We start from the raw sequence: 18396 nt of genomic DNA on the forward strand, positions 1-18396 counted from the left end.
ATCATTATCCAGTTCATTGAATTTAATTCATGAAAATGTACCTGCCGTAACATTGGACTGCTTACCTCTTTTTTTATATATAAAAAATATTTTTATAACATATCTGTAATTGTTTTTTAATATATACGTATATATGTATATATATATATGTATATATTAAAAAACAATACACATATTGACAAAACAGGCATGAGAATCATGAATGTAATGCAGTTCAATACAGAGTATTTAAAATAAGAAATAAATATCCAAAAGAAAACATTGATCAGGGCTTCCAGAAGTGTGTACAGTATTAGGTCTCAGTCTTGGCCCTTTATGTACAACAGTGGAGGGTCCCAGATCAGACAGGCTTACCACTATGAACACGCCCGGTCTTGTCTGATCTCGGAAGCTAAGCATGGTTGGGTCTGGTTAGTACTTGGGTGGGAGACCGCCTGGGAATACCAGGTGCTGTTGGTGCTGTCGGGTGGTGGCAAAAAGATGGAACTCTTCCCTCTGGCCTTAACATCCATCCCAGTGCAATGACGGGGACACTGTGCTGTGGAAGGCGTCGCCCTTCGGAGGAGTCGTAAAACGGAGGTCCTGACACACTGAGGTCATAAAAAGATCCCAGGGCACTTATCGCAAAGAATAGGGGTTTTCCCCGGTGTCCATGCTAAAACTGCACAAACAGGCTCAATCTTGCCCCATAATCATCCTCCTGTATAATTGGCTGACTGATTAATTCCCTCACTCTCCACCTCAAGCTGTTGTGTGGTGAGGGTTCTTGCGCAGATTGGCTGCCGTTCATCACCCAAGTGGGTGCTACACACTGGTGGTGGTGAGTGAGGTACCCCCGTTCACTGTAAAGCGTCTTTGAGGGTCTAGAAAAGTGCTATATTAATTCAATCTATTATTAGAGTCATTTATCCACATAGTTGTGGGATATATGCTTGTAAATATAAGCTGATAATAGCTTAGATATTACTTATTTTGAGTAAATAGTATTTTCTCTTCACCAGGTGTTTTGGTCCTCTTGTGGAAGTCACCTGGATTTTCAGGTACTTCTATGTGCCCAATTTAGGGGCAGATTACAAGTTATCCAATCAGGCAATTATTTCAATATGTTTTTTCAACTTGACAAACTAGTCTGTGGTTTCATACTCCAATAGCTGCAGCCCGCATTAACGTAGCATTGAGTGGCACGGCTATTCAGTCTTCAACCATCAACGGAGGGCTGGCCGAACGCTCCATCGATGGGAACAACGACCCTCAGTGGGAGCACAACAGTTGCAGCATTACCGCCCTCCAGGCTAAAGCATGGTGGAGGCTGGAGCTGCCTGGTGTGTACCGGGTGTCAGAGATGAGGTCACCAATAGGAATGCCAATAGATGGAGGCTCAACAACGTGGAAATTCTCATCGGGGATTCACTGTCAAACAACGGCAATGAGAATCCAAGGTGAATCACTGGTCACCGTCCCTACATTTACTCCATACTGTTCGTCTCCATGCAAATCTTTCTGGGGTTTATCTCTCATGACCTCGACCTGCTTTTAAGTGTCTTTGGATAAAAGCATAGAATAGTTTATTCCCAGAAAATAAGGAAACACAACCAGTGCTCTGCTCTAGTACACCTTGACACACACCAGACACTGGAATTTAGCCTCTGATACCTACCTTCACCAGACTACTGTATCGTCTCTCATTTTCGCTCAGGTGTGCCATCATCAACGATGACCCAGGCTGCTTGACTCAGATTGTCAAGTGTTGGGGAATGGCAGGAAGGTTTATCAACTTCTACCAGTCCTCTGACGCACCAGAATATCTGCAGCTCTGTGAGGTCAAGGTGTACGGAGGTAAGAACCCCGTCCATCATTACATGATAATCAAAGGGGGATTGGTGTACAAGTACCATTGCTGGTAAAACATATTTGGTCAATGGTCAAACACTGCTGGTCCTGTGTAGCTCAACTGGTTGAGCAAGGCAGTATAACTCCCAGCATTAGAGGTTTGTTTTTCTCTGGGCTACCTGTTATAATAATGAATGCAGTATTGTAAGACGCTTTGGTAAAATAATCTAGCAAAGGGCAATCAGCATACAGTGTTTTCAACCTGCGGTACACTTACTACTGGTGGAAAACGACGGTACTGCAGGTGGTACGCTTACTATTGGTGGAAAACGATGGTACTGCAGGTGATACGCTTACTACTGGTGGAACACGAGGGTACTGCAGGTGGCACGCTTGCTACTACTGCCTTCTTGCAGTAATACTTGTGTATAAAGGGTTTGATGGAACTCTTTGCTCAAGCACTGCATTTGTATTTACCTTTTTTTCTGCTGTTTGCATATAAGCTGGTCAGTGAATGGTCTTGACGACAATTTGGTGGTCCACCAAAAGTCAAATGTGAGGCCCGACTGATCTACGTTACTGTTCTGTATTGGGATGTTTCAGAGTTAAGTATGAAGTATGTGGTTTTCTGTATGGGCCAAGACACCCAATAGACTTCGACATCAATTTAGTTCACGTGTGCTGAGATTTCTGAGGGAAAAGTAAAGCCAAGTGTCTGATGGTGTTGTATATGCATTTAAAAAACATCCCACACTGTTTGACGATTTAGTGTCAGAAATGACTCTTTGGTAGATGTAAAAGTGTCTGCTAAATGTCTTAATAGTGGGTAGGGATAAGGTGTCTGCTCAAAGAGAAATAAAGGGATACTTACACACGGCTGAGAGTAGTAATCCCTCACAGCAACACTGTCTTTTGGCTCCCCAGAGTTAGGGCGTGCTCCACCCTCCGTCAGCATTCAGGAGACGGGGAGGAACATCACTCTGGTGGGGAGGCGGCTGTGCTGGTCAGACGCCCTGCTCTACTGCAGAGACTTTCACTGGGACCTGCTGAGCCTCAGAGACCCAGAAGAGCATGAGAGGATTGATGAGCTGGTGGCTCGCGCCCCCTTCCCACTAACCAGCCACCTCTGGGTGGGCCTGCGCAGGTACTGCCCAGACCTTAGTGTCTATAAGGCAATCAGGTCCTGAGGATCATCTTGTTGTCCATCACTTTGTTGAGTGAATTACTATGAATATCACAAAAGCTAAATATTTGGCCACATTATTCTTCCTTCAAACCAGCTCACCCTTTATCTCTGTCAATGTTGTTAGGTCCATTTTAGGAAGCTCCTGGTTTTGGATGTCCGGTGACCCGATGGACTTCAGCCAATGGGATGAAGGCTCTCACCACTCCAGCCCCTGTGGGGGCGTGTCCAGTGTGGAACCTTCCTCATGGAGGCAACGCTCCTGTGAAGAGCATCTTAACTTCATCTGTTTCACAGGTCGGTCCAGACTATTAGCAGGTCCTTATCAAGCTATATATATATATATATATATATATATATATATATATATATATATATAGTTCTTTGAGGTGCAGTAATTAGTGTAGAGGGAGAAGAGCAACAGGGAGAGGACTCACCTCTGGGGGGCGCAAGTGCTGATGACCGGGTTTTGGATGAGATGCTCCCCAGTCTTACATGCTGCTCCCTGTCAATCAGGAAGCTGATGATCCACTGGCAGGTGGTGTCCGGCACTGCCAACTGGGTGAGCTTCTGATGTAGGACTTCAGGGATGATGGTGTTGAAACCGAGCTGAAGTCCACAAACAGGGTCCTGGCATACGTCCCTGGGTAGTCGAGGTGGTGCAGCATGTATTGCAGTCCCATGTCGACAGCCTCATCCACCGACCTGTCTGCCCTGTAGGTATACTGCAGGGGGTCCAGCATGGGTCCTGTTATGTCACTCAGGTGGCTCAACACCAGTCTTTCAAAGGATTTCATGACCACAGACACTGTCTCTCTGGCTCATAGCTGAGTGGACTAGAATACCTCCCGTTGCCAAGTCGTATCCAAGGTCCGTCCTATTTACTGGAGGAGTGAACAATGTTTCCGTTGCATAAGTACCTTACAGGAGGGTAATGATTGTTCGAGGTATTAGTCAAGCTCTCAGTCATAATGGAAATATAAATGAATGGTCTTAATTTATTTTCTTTGGTAAGTGACCATGGTATAAGCGGGATAATGCCCTTCAAGGTGTCATCCTCCGCGCGTCGGACGGTTCTAAGGCCTCCAAGTCGTCCATTAATTCCTGATAATGGACACCTCATCGGGCATTAGCCCTTACATATATATATATATATATCCATTCAATCCTTTTTAATTGAACATTCAAACAATTACGAACTGCTTAAAGTAAATAAAGGTCCTCATAAGTATTGTGCTCAACCTAGGAGTGTGAACGAGTGTAATCAGCTGTAGGTATTCTACGCCACATTCATTATCCTTCTTGTATATATTTATATTTCCGCAGGTCAGACCGAGGGAGTGAAGAAGTTGCACTTCTATAGTTCCACAAGAGAGAAGGAAATTCGCTGCACCTAACTTGGCCTCAATGGGGCACAGAGCTGCTGATTCCGACAAGGTCCTACGTAGTGAAGCTTCCGAATGCTGTAGCTCAGAGTGTCCGTGGTAGATGGCTTGTTCTGCATAATGTCACATTATGGACAATGTGACATAGAATATAGGATACATTTACTTTAGAAGATAATCAATTCATTCCTTCACGAGCAGATGTAGGTGTGTCATGCATCAGTCTTTTGTTTCGAAATGTTGAGCTTGTGAGTTCAGGATTGTATCGAAAGCCTAGTTAAAGTATCCGTTGGCTTCTATCTCTGTCCGGTTGATTCAGAAATAATATCCACAAGGTAGAGTTGTTTCTTAAACTCTGATCGATTTAGTTGTTTTCAGGGAATTTAAAGGGGGGGGGGGTAATATTTATTTATTGATTCGGATGATGAAAGCGGTTCAAACAGAGATACACCTTTTGAGAATGTGTAAAATGTGATTTCCAGTCAAACTTGATGAACCAGTGTGGGCGTTTTAATAATGTTAACACTTTATCCAGTTGTGATTGTGCTGGTTTTTCTTTCTTTTTGCATATAATTGTAACATAGCTAATGTTTGTTGCTAGTGTCATCCTGCTATCACTGACCCAAATACCCAATCATTAGAGTTTGAGATCCATAAATTACCCATCCATCCCATCCAGACAGCCCTGCAACACACGGCCCGTCAAGGCAGCAGCCCACGCCTCTGGTCTCCAGGATGGAGGGGGGAGGTCGCTTAGAGGTCACGCTTGGGCGAGTGGGGAGTGGGGACAATGTTTTTTTTTAATTTTAAGTTGGTTAATTTAATAATAATAATAATTAATTTCATTTGAGGGCGCCTTTCATAGCACTCAAGGTCACCTTACAGGGCAGTGTTTAAAAAACAAAATCAACAATCATAAAAACACAAGAACAAGATACATTACAATTTACACAAGTGGGGTGAAATGGGTGGGAGACAATGAATTAGATTGATTATGTCAGTTTAAAAAGATGTGGAGAGAGTGTCAGAGTTACGGATGTCAGGTGGGAGGGTGTTCCAGAGGTGGGGGGCAGATCGGCTGAATGCCCTGGACCCCATGGTGACCAGGCGGGCGGTTGGTACAGTGAGTTGAATGGAAGAAGAGGACCAGAGAGTGCGGGTGGGTGTGTTGGTGTGCAGGAGTTCACAGATGTATGGAGGGGCGAGGTTGTGGAGGGCCTTGAAGGTAAGGAGCAGAATCTTGAAATGGATGCGGGTTTTGACCGGAAGCCAGTGAAGCTGCTGAAGGACAGGAGTGATGTGATTAACGGAGGGGGTTCTGGTGATGATGCGAGCGGCAGAGTTCTGGACCAGTTGAAGCTTACGGATGGACTTGAGGGGGATAACAAAGAGGAGGGAGTTACAATAATCGATGCGGGAAGTGACCAGGGTGTGAACAAGGATGGCTGTGCTATGGGGTGTGAGGGATGGGCGGAGGCGGTTGATGTTGCGTAGATGGTAATAGGCAGACCTGGTGATGTTATTGATGTGTGCTTGGAATGAGAAGAGTCTGTTGTTTTAGTTGGGTATGGTAAGACTGGTCGGAGCCTAGCCTGTGTATTTTGTGTGTGGATTATGGATTAGTGGTTGTGGGGTTGGGTGAAGCTGCACACCTGTTGTACATTGATTAATCAATGTGCACAGGTTAAGTCAGCCATCACCACACACACTCTGTAGGGAGATGTCCTACATGGCAACATGGATCACTATCTTCCTGTCTTACTGTCTGCAAACTCTACAATAAACCGGCTTTAAACATTAACACATGTGTCTGCGTGTCATGACAATAACAGTTAAAGGGACGTTTGGAATGAAGTCACATTTCCGGAACTATGGGATCAGGATATGTGTTTGGGCAGTGGGACAGTGTCAGTCCTAAGATGAATTAAGTCTCTTGAGCTCAGGGTTTAGAGTATAGCCTCGCATCATGGAACCTGATTCTAGCATCATGGAGACGATATGTGGTGGTGGTGGTGGAGTGCCCGGTTCAGGTAGTGATAAGGGGAGTCAGGGAGCCGATGGGCAGGCAGACGGCTTCACCCAAGCGCTAGAACATCAAGACATGAATCAGGAATTGCTTGCAACATTTTCAATTTTTATTGAATGTTTAACCATCAACAAGAGCTAAAATGATTTAACCTTTTTAACTTGGTTTTCATTATAAAAAAAAATTAGGAGCAGTTACTTTAAAACTTCTATAAGAAAAGAAGTTCCCCCGATTGGATTCTGAGGAAAAAGCAAAGTCCTGTCGCAGCGCTCTGTAGTCCCGGACCTGGTATAAGAAAAGTTGAATCGACATGAAGTTGGAACAATCACAGAGAACTCTGAAAGAGATTTGATTAAACTAATAATTATTTCAGTCGCCATTGTAAGACTATATAGAGGAAGCAAAGGGCAATAATTGTAGAATAATGAAGCCGAGGGACACTATAATCTGGCTTCAACAAGGGGTCGAGGGACACTAAGTCTGGCTCCACATTAGAAGTCGAGGGACACTAAGTCTGGCTTCATTAAGGTTAGGGGTCGAGGGACAAAATATATTGTCTGGCTCCATTGTGTTTAAGTTTGAAGTCGGCAGACACTAGTCTGGCCCCATTATATTTCAAGTTGTGATAAGACGTTGGTTTGGAAGTTATATTCCTAGCGGTAGCAAGACGCCGCCTCGAGTCAAATCAGTTATACTTCTAACCCCGAGGGGCTAAGCCAACTTGCATGAATCACAAATATTTTTTTGTGAATAACCCTTTTATGTAAAAAATAGCATCCAACGTAACATACAAGCATGCATTAGTAATGCATGCTTGTATGTTACGTTGGATGCTATTTTTTCCTCCTGGGTGAAGATTTTTCATGTGGCAGACAAATCCCTTTGTCTGTGAGAGAGGGCCAACATTCCAACATTATCTGTTGTTTACATCTGTAGCATATGTCACATATAATCATAGATGCCACATATGTCCTTGGCATCTAGAGAGGCGTCCAGCTCATAAAAGGAGCTATTCATTCATGCATCAATTCTGGAGGTACCAGCACGCCAGTTGGCTGAGAAACTCAAGACGCTCGAGGCCACAAAAGCAAGTGTAATTCCCGCACATAGCCACTAGAGGACAGCACCAAGCCAGAAACCAAGTTGCAATGCCCACACATAGCCACAAGGGACCAACATCAAGTTTTAAAGTCACAACCAGAGGCGGACAGAGTACACAGCTTCCTTACTTGAGTAAAAGTACAGATACCCCTTGCTAAATTTTACTCAAGTACAAGTAAAAGTACTACAGTCAGATGTCTACTTAAGTAAAAGTACTGAAGTACTTGTTGTTAAAAGTACTTGAGTATCAAGAGTACAAGAGTATTTTTTCTAAATATTGCATTACTACTGCCACAGTGCTTACATTTATGTATAGAAACGTCCTACATGGAGTTATGAAAAATGTTAACACCTTGGAGAATGTAAAAGGAATTGAAAGTAAAATCAAGTAATTTTCATCTTTTTACCATGGCAATAGCACAATAGTATACAGTATAACAGTATACTCAAGAACATAAAAACAATTGCTCAGCTTACATAAATATGCAATATCAGAAAAGAAAATTCAGCTAACAATTCTATGTATGTGTGAGTTTCTCCGTTTTTTTATCAATCAAATCAACAATCGTCTCTCATCTAATTCTGACCATGGAGTTGGCGGAAAGCGAAGGTGATTGCTGATAGGCTGAAGGCTGTCCTAATCAGTTTGAGAGGGAATCACGTTTGAGAGGGAAACAACAAATTGAGGGTTTCCGTGATTTTTCTTTTCTCCTTTTATTTTTTATTTTTCAGAAGGAGTAACGGGTACTCACGGTTATGGATAGAAATGTAACGGAGTAAAGAGTACAATATTTGCCTCTCAAATGTACTTGAGAAAAGTCATGAATACTCCCAAAAAATGATACTCGAGTAAAGTACAGATCCCTCAAAATTTTACTTAAGTACTGTACTCAAGTAAATGTACTCCGTTACTGTCCGGCTCTGGTCACAACACATAGCCAAGGGGGCCAGAACGCTCTAGGTAACGCATCCATTAGATGTCTTACCAAGCGTATCTCCACGTGTGCCCATAAAATTTCTCTCCTTTTGCTTCATAGATATCAAAACGATCCTTTATCAAATAAAGTGAGTTACAAGCGATCCTGACTCTGCAACCTTTTTCCAAAAGAACACAGCAAGGTTGGTAGCACGATCACATGTGAGCGTCCTCCTGGCATCCAATTATCTGCTCGCCCGTACCAGAAGTCAGGAACAATTTCCCAAACGGGGAGCCGGATCAGGTCGGGCCCCCCTGGCAGATTCTCGCCTGTGTTCAACGATTCATCCTTGATCTCCATGTAAGCTTGGATGGCACCTGGCGCTCCTGGAGCACTCACCGCAAACAGGTTCTCCATCCATCCAGTGAGGTGTATTGTTGGGGATAAAAGTGCAACATGTCGTCCCTATCATCCAACACACCCCTTCTTGCTCTGCCAATAATATATCCAAGCCTAGCCTATTCTGATAGGTCATTCTGAGGTGGCATGTAATTGTTCTGAAAGACCCCTGACCGCATCAGTGGTAAAATTGACCAAACTTTTGCTGATTATAGCATATATAATTTATCCAATCAACATTTTTGTTAATGGTGGACCACCAAAACAACTAATTCAACCCTGCCGCTATTTGATTGCATCATTTGGCTGTTGCGCTTGGCTCGGCTGGTTCAGTTTCTGGGGTAGTTGGTCGGCTCTTGGTGTGTATGCATCTGTTTCTGAGTCGACCCTCAAGCATTTCATGCGGGGTTAGATGTGTCATTCTGTTAGCTTGCATGTGATAACTCATTAGTGCCACTGGTAGTGCATCTACACAATTCAATTGAGTCAAATTTTTGATTTCAGCATCCACACTTGTAGCAATTCATAAGTCATACGGTAATAACGGTACAGTGACGTACAATAACCACACACACACATGCTTCTTTCTTCTTCTATTTTTTTTTCACCTCACTTCTTCACTGTGGATAACATGAATTCGAACTTTAGGTAACATTTTATCCTACTTATTTAGTCAAATCTTAGGCATTGTCGATTATTATCTCTAGATTATATGATCACTTTAAATATAATGTCTGTTATTACCGTATCTCTCAGGGAATATGCCGTGGACAACTTTAAATGCTAATTGTTGCTCTAGTCTAGATTATAAAAGGTACATTTTCAAATGCAGCAATCTTATTTAAGTTTGCCATTAAACCATTGATCAAATCACATCACATCATACTAGCAATTACCAGCATCAATATTAATGTTAACGTTAATGTGGGCAATTATCATACCTCCCTCGTCCACCTCAGCTCTCCTCACTGCTCCTCTGCCACTGTTCATGAAGAATTTGCTGAAATCGTTATTCAGAAGGCTAATGTGTAGTTTTACAGGACAGCCTCACAAAACAAAGGCCTATACTTTTACAGGGCTCCTCGAGTTTTGAAGTGTGCGTGCAGTGCACGCATGTGTGTGTGGGTGTGAGAGGGAGCAGACTGTACAACTGTTGGCTAGCTGCTGAATTTAGGCTACAGACGCACAGTATTGAAAAACTGATGCTTATTATGTGGGCAACATTCTCTAACAGCAATCAATTTGTCATTGTTTCTGTCCAATAAGTTCTGAATTTGTTGTAACATTATAACAGGGGATTACTTACTCTATGCTGTTTCCAGCTCCCGTGGTTTCCACTGTGTTTATAACAAACCATTCAGAAGAATAACGTGAACGATTCAAGAATTACTATTCTCCAGTCAATTTTCTTGTTGTACCTTCAAATCGAATTTAGCATAGACAGAGCAAACCTTGTTTACCTTGTTATGTCTGACGCCTCCCAATTTAACCTAGAAAGTATTTTTTGACCCTCTGCATTCTCCTGGTCGACATCCTCGACTCTTCCCAACTGCGCCGCCTCAGTGGCCAAGACAAAAGCCCACAGTGAACGCACCTTGGATTCAGGGCATAAACCACAGCGGGCTGAGGGCTTCAACATCCCAACCTTGGCTTCATGTGTCAGAGCAAGACCATGTGATAGAGTTTAACATGTTGTGGAGACACAACAATATAACACACAGATTTCCCATGATCCTTTGTGGCATTGACGCGTTTCACACAAAGTAAATTGCTCGCTGCATGTGAGTTAGGTGAGATCAGGCAGTAAAATGAGTTCTGTCACGGTCCGGTCGTCAGTAGACTTTGACCATACCTAATCTAGTCTATGGAAATAATGTTTGCAAATATCCAACCACCTTCAAACGTCCCTGTTTAATGGGTGCAGTTTAATGTTTCCAAGACAAGTATTATCAGCCTGGACATGTAAAAACTATTTAAAAAAATAAATCTATTACTAAGAATTACTAATAATTACATATAATGCTTCTAAAATTATACTTCAGAATGAATACATGGACAAAGAAATACCAACATGTATTTCCCCCTCATTGAATATCTTTGCACAAGAAATTGGAGAGGAAGGTACAGAGCCAGACAGAGAAAGACAAGGCCCAAGTTTCTTCTCAGCCTAGACTACCCAGCCAGACAATATCATGTGCATGTAATAAGCCCCATGGTTATTTTACTGTTCTGCCTTTAATACTTTTAAAGTGAGCTACTCACACTTCAGCATTCTAAATTACGTTTGATAAATTGCTTATTTTAGCTGATTCGTTGGTTAGGTGAAGGTATTAGGTTAGAGTTTATTTACAGCAGCTATAGAGATGAAAGGTATAAGATGTTAACATTTCCTCATCAAATTATCCAACAACAACGAGATGTTTAATATTTTGTATCTGTGAGAATATCTCCTCTGATGACAGATAGATAGAAGGGAAACATTACTAGCAACTGCAGAGCGAAATTTGAAGGTGGTTGGATATTTGCAAACATAATTTGTATAGACTATTAGGCCTAAATATACTGACGACCGGACCGGGAAATTGCTCATTTTACACAATGTGAAGCGTTTTCAGCGAGCCATTAGCCAAAAGTCTTTGTGTGAGACAGGTCAACAAGTTGCGAGAATACGTGATCTCTGTGAGAAAGGGAAAACGGACACACAAGTGTCTCCATTCTATTTCTTGTTGTTCCTTGGATTTGAGCTACCGACTCTACTGGTGAGTACCATCTCAAATCAGAGAGATAACTCTTTTAGAGTTTTATTGTTTTGCTTTTTTGATGGTAGATTCTTTGCTTTAGAAAGAATGTTAATATCAAGACATGTCTACCAAGTAGCTTGTTTTATTTATTATCCGAACAGGTTATTTCTCATCAACTATGGGGTCCATTCGTCTCATCTGCAGTTCGATTGGTAGGTTATCCACACAGCACTGCAGTATTAATCATTATCCAGTTCATTGAATTTAATTAATGAAAATGTACCTGCCATAACTGTTGACGGCTTACCTCTTTTTTTTTACATATATATTAAATAAATTGACATATATACAAAAATCATTTTTGTTATGGATTGAACATTGCACATATTGACAAAACAGGCATGAGAATCATGAATGTAATGCAGTTCAATACAGAGTATTTATAATAAGAAATAAATATCCAAAAAAAAACATTGATCAGGGTTTCCAGAAGTGTACGGTATTGGGTCTCAGTCTTGGCCCTTTATGTACAACAGTGGAGGGTCCCAGTTCAGACAGGCTTACCACTATGAACACGCCCGGTCTCGTCTGATCTCGGAAGCTAAGCATGGTTGCGCCTCGTTAGAACTTGGATGGGAGACCGCCTGGGAATACCAGGTGCATTAAGTGGTGTCGGGTGGTGGAACTCTGGCCTTAACATCAATCCCAGTGCAGTGACGGGGACACTGTGCTGTGGAAGGCGTCGCCCTTCGGAGGAGACGTAAAAATGAGGTCCTGACACACTGAGGTCATATAAAGATCCTAGGGCACTTATCACAAAGAGTAGGGGTTTCCCCGGTGTCTTTGCTAAAACTGCACAACCAGGCTCATTCAATCTTGCCCCATAATCATCCTCCTGTATAATTGGCTGACTCATTAATTCCCTCACACTCCACCTCAAGCTGGTGTGTGGTGAGCGTTCTGGCGCAGATTGGCTGCCGTTCATCACCCAAGTTGGTGCTACACACTGGCGGTGGTGAGTGAGGTACCCCCGTTCACTGTAAAGCGTCTTTGAGCGTCTGGAAAAGTGCTATATTAATTCAATCTACTATTATTAGATCTAATCAAAGTATTTAAACTTTTCATTGTTGTGATATCTGATCTTTTCAAGGCTTAGTACTTTCCCCATTTCCCTTTGCCACGATTCATGACTTGTTGCAGAGTCAGTTATCCACATAGTTGCGGGATATATGCTTGTAAATATTAGCTGATAATAGCTGAGATATTACTTATTTTCAGTAAATAGTATTTTCTCTTCACCAGGTGTTTTGGTCCTCTTGTGGAAGTCACCTGGATTTTCAGGTATTTCTATGTGCCCAATTTAGGGGCCGATTACAAGTTATCCAATCAGGCAAGTATTTCGATATGTTTTTTCTACTTGACAAACTGATCTGTGGTTTCATTCTCCAATAATGCCCTTCAAGGTGTCGTCCTCCGCGCATCGGACGGTTCTAGGGCCTCCAAGTCGTCCATTAATTCCTGATAATGTAGGCTACACCTCATCGGGCCCTTACATATATATAAATATATATATATATATATATATATATATATATATATATATATATATATATATATATATATATATATATGTATACATTCAATCCTTTTTAATTGAACGTTTAAACAATTACGAACTGCTTTACACAGTAAGTGGGTCGAGATTCCAGTTTGGGTAAATAAAAGTCCTCATAAGTATTGTGCTCAACCTAGGAGTGTGAATGAGTGTAATCAGCTGTAGGTATTCTACGCCACTTTCATTATCCTTCTTGTATATATTTATGTTTCCGCAGGTCAGACCGAGGGAGTGAAGAAGTTGCACTACTATAGTTCCACAAGAGAGCATCAAATTCGCTGCACCTAACTTGGCCTCACTGGGGAACTGATTCCGACAAGGTCCTACGTAGTGAAGCCTCTGAATGCTGTAGCTCAGAGTGTCTGTGGTAGATGGCTTGTTCTGCATGATATAACATTATGGACAATGTGACATAGCATGTAGAATACATTCACTTTAGAAGTTAATCAATTCATTCCTTCACGAGCAGATGTAGGTGTGTCATGCATCAGTCTTTTGTTTCGAAATGTTGAGCTTGTGAGTTCAGGATTGTATCGAAAGATTCGATAAAGTATCTGTTGGCTTCTATCTCTGTCTGGCTAAGCTGATTCAGAAATAATATCCACACTGTAGAGATGTTTCTTAAACTCTGATCGATTTAGTTGTTTTCAGGGAATTTAGAGGGGGGGTAATATTTATTTATTGATTTGGATGATGAAAGCAGTTCAAACACAGAGATACACCATTTGAGAATGTGTAAAATGTGATTTCCAGTCAATCTTTATGAACCAGTGTGTGCGTTTTAATAATGTTAACACTTTATCCAGTTGTGATTGTGCTGTTTTTTCTTTCTTTTTGCATATAATTGCAACATAGCTAATGTTTGTTACTAGTGTCATCCTGCTATCACTGACCCAAATACCCAATCATTAGAGTTTGATATCCATACATATATAAGGCTAGCCTATTCTGATAGGTCATTCTGGAGGTGGCATCTAATTGTTCTGATAGTCCCTTGACCGCATCCGTTGTCAAATTGACCAAACCGTTGCTGATTATAGCATATATAATTTATCCAATCGACATTTTTGTTAATGGTGGCCCACCAAAACAACTGATTCAAACCCTGCCTCTATTTGATTGCATCATGTGGCTGTTGCTCTTGGCGCGGCTGGCTCTGGTCCTGGGGTAGTTGGTCGGCTCTGTGCGGGTATGCATCTGGCTCCGGAACTTTGTGTTTCTCTTGTTGGAATACAAACTCATGTATAGCTGTTAGTTATCAAACATATATTTCTTAATTCTATGTCTAATTGCTCCCTTATGGGGCCCTCGAAATGTAGGCGAAGGCATGAGTCGACCCGTAAGCATTTCATTCGGGGTTAGATGTGTCATTCTGTTAGCTTGCATGTCATAACTCATTAGTGCTACTGGTAGTGCATCTACACAATTCAATTGAGCCAAATTTTTGATTTCAGCATCCGCACTTTGATTTAATTTCTCACTAGGGTAGAATAAAGAGTCATCCGAACTTGTAGCAATTCATAAATCATACGGTAATGATGCTACAGTGACACAGAATAAACACACACGCACATGGTACTTTCTTCTTCTATTTTGTTTTCACTTCACTGTGGATAACGTGAATTAGAAATGTAGGTAACATTTTATCCTACTTATTTCGTCAAATTTTAGGCATTGTCGATTATTATCTCTTGATTAAATGATCACTTTTAATATAATGTCTGTAATTACCGTATCTCTCAGGGAATATGCTGTGGACAACTTTAAATGCTAATTGTTGCTCTAGTCTAGATTATAAAAGGTACATTTTCAAATGCAGCAAACTTATTTAAGTTTGCCATTAAACCATTAATCAAATCACAGCACATCATAATAGCAATTACCAGCATAACTATTAATGTTAACGTTAATGTGGGCAATTATCATACCTCCCTCGTCCATCTCAGCTCTCCTCACTGCTCCTCTCCCTCTGCCTCTGTTCATGAAGAATTTCCTGAAGTCATTATTCAGAAGGCTAATGTCTAGTTTTACAGGACAGCTTCACAAAACAAAGGCCTATACTTTTACAGGGCTCCTCGAGTTTTGAAGACGGACAATTATTTATTCATTATTCATTTTCTGGGTGTGTGCGTGCACGCATAGTGTGTGTGTGTGTGTGTGTGTGAGAGGGAGCAGACTGTACAACTGTTGGCTAGCTGCTCAATTTAGGCTACAGACGCTCAGTATTGAAAAACTGATGCTTACTACGTGGGCAACATTCTCTAACAGCAATCAAGTTGTCATTGTTTCTGTCCAACAGGTTGTGAATTTGTTGTAACATTATAACAGGGGATTACTTACTCTACGCTGTTTCCAGCTCCCGTGGTTTCCACTGTGTTTATAACAAAACATTCAGAAGAATAACGTGAACGATTCAAGAATTACTATTCTCCGGTCTATTTTCTTGTTGTACCTTAAAATCGAATTTAGCATAGACAGAGCAAACCTTGTTTACCTCGTTATGTCCGACACCTCACAATTGAATAGCAAGTATATTTTTCCACACCCCACTTTTGACCTTCTTCCTTCCCCTGGTCGACATCCTCAACCCTTCCCAACTGCGCCGCCTCAGTGGCCAAGACAAAAGCCCACAGTGAGCGCCTCTTGGCCTCAGGGCACAAACCACAGGGGGCTTGAGGACTGGGGAGGCAGCAAGAGGCATCCGTCTGCGGCTAGCGGCCCCGGGGTCCATCACGCATCAGCCCAGGCCCCTCCGCCCCTCTGCCAGCCAGGACACCGAAGATCCAGGCTCCAGAAGGGAGGTGGGGACGGGTACTCCCTGGAGAGGGTGGAGCAGGCTCAAGGAACCAATGGGGTGTCGCAGAATATACTGTTTGGGTTAATTGGGAGACGTCAGACATAACATGGTTAACCAGGGGTTAGCAAGACCATGTGACAGAGCAAGACCATGTGACAGAGTTTAACATGATCCTTTGAGACATTGACGGGTCTCACACAAAGTAAATTGCTCGCTGCATGCGAGTTAGGTGAGATCAGGCAGTAAAATGAGTTGTGTCACGGACCGGTCGTCAGTAGACTGTGACCATACCTAATCTGGTCTATGGAAATAATGTTTGCAAATATCTAACCACCTTCAAACGTCCCTGTTTAATGGGTGGAGTTTAATGTTTCAAAGACAAGTATTATCAGCCTGGACAAGTAAAAACTATTTAAAAAATAAATCTATTACTAAGAATTACAAATAATTACATATAATGCTTCTAAAATTATACTTCAGAATGAATACATGGAGGAAGAAATACACACATGTATTTCCCCCTCATTGAATATCTTTGCACAAGAAATTGGAGAGGAAGGTACAGAGCAAGACAGAGAAAGACAAGGCCCAAGTTTCTTCTCAGCCTAGACTACCCAGCCAGACAATATCATGTGCATGTAATAAGCCCCATGGTTATTTTACTGTTCTGCCTTTAATACTTTTAAAGTGAGCTTCTCACACTTCAGCTTTCTAAATTACGTTTGATAAATTGCTTATTTTATCTGGTTTCTTAGTTAGGTGAAGGTATTAGGTTAGAGGTTATTTACAGCAGCTATAGAGATGAAAGGTATAAGATGTTAGCATTTCCACATCAAATCCAACAACAACGAGATGTTTAATATTTTGTATCTGTGAGAATATCTCCTCTGATGACAGATAGATAGAAGGGAAACATTACTAGCAACTGCAGAGCGAAATTTGAAGGAGGTTGGCTATTTGCAAACATCATTTGTGTAGACAATTAGGTATAAGTACACTGACGACCGGACCAGGAATTTGCTAATTTTACACCATGTGACGCGTTTTCAGCGAGCCATTAGCCAAAAGTCTTTGTGTGAGACACAACAGACTCAACAAGTTGCACAAAGAGAATATGTGATCTCTGTGTGAGAAAGGGAAAACGGACACACAAGTGTCTCCATTCTATTTCTTGTTGTTCCTTGGATTTGAGCTACCGACTCTACAGGTGAGTACCATCTCAAATCAGAGAGATAACTCTTTTAGAGTTTCGTTGTTTTGCTTTTTGATGGTAGATCCTTCACTTTTGAAAGAATGTTAACATGAAGACATGTCTACCAAGTAGCTTGTACTATTTATGATCTGAACAGGTTCTTTCTCAAGTATCAACTATGGGGTCCATTCGTCTCATCTGCAGTTTGATTGGTAGGTTTTCCACAGCACTACAGTACTAATCATTATCCGGTTCATTGAATTTAATTTATGAAAATGTACCTACCATAACTGTTGACGGCTTGCCTCTTGTTTTTTTATATATATACTATAGATAATTTATTTTTTTACAGATATAAATAAAAGTAATTTTGGTTATGGATTGAACATTGCACATATTGCAAAACAGGCATGAGAATCATGAATGTAATGCAGTTCAATACAGAGTATTTACATTAAGAAATAAATATCCCAAAGAAAACATTGATCAGGGTTTCCAGAAGTGTACATTAGGTCTCAGTCTTGGCCCTTTATGTACAACAGTGGAGGGTCCCAGATCAGACAGGCTTACCACTATGAACCCGCCCGGTCTCGTCTGATCTCGGAAGCTAAGCATGGTTGGGTCTGGTTAGTACTTGGATGGGAGACCGCCTGGTAATACCAGGTGCTGTAGGTGGTTTCGGGTGGTGGCAAAAAGATGGAACTCTTCCCTCTGGCCTTAACATCAATCCCAGTGCAGTGACGGGGATACTGTGCTGTGGAAGGCGTCGCCCTTCGGAGGAGACGTAAAAATGAGGTCCTGACTCACTGAGGTCATATAAAGATCCTAGGGCACTTATCGCAAAGAGTTGGGGTTTCCCCGGTGTCCTTGCTAAAACTGCCCCACCAGGCTCATTCAATCTTGCCCCATAATTGGCTGACTCATTAATTCCCTCAAGCTGGTGTGTGGTGAGCCTTCTGGTGCAGATTGGCTGCCGTTCATCACCCAAGTGGGATCTACACACGTCTAGAAAAGTGCTAGATTAATTCAATCTATTATTAGAAAATTTCAATTTTTCATTGTTGTGGTATCTGATTTTTTCAAGGCTTAGTACATTCCCCATTTCCCTTCGCCACGATTCTTGACTTGTTGCAGAGTCATTTATCCACATAGTTGCGGGATATATGCTTGTAAATATTAGCTGATAATAGCTGAGATATTACTTATTTTA

The 18396-nt window shown here is 41.8% G+C and overlaps 2 pseudogenes; both read left to right on the forward strand.

The window, feature by feature from the left end:
• The first annotated feature begins 340 nt into the window (after nucleotides 1-340).
• On the forward strand, nucleotides 341-459 carry LOC115544633 (uncharacterized; annotated as a pseudogene).
• A 17283-nt stretch (nucleotides 460-17742) lies between these two features.
• On the forward strand, nucleotides 17743-17861 carry LOC115544636 (uncharacterized; annotated as a pseudogene).
• Nucleotides 17862-18396: the final 535 nt, after the last annotated feature.

This window comes from Gadus morhua, chromosome 5 (genome assembly GCF_902167405.1).
Source record: "Gadus morhua chromosome 5, gadMor3.0, whole genome shotgun sequence".
Classification (NCBI taxonomy): Eukaryota; Metazoa; Chordata; class Actinopteri; order Gadiformes; family Gadidae; genus Gadus; species Gadus morhua.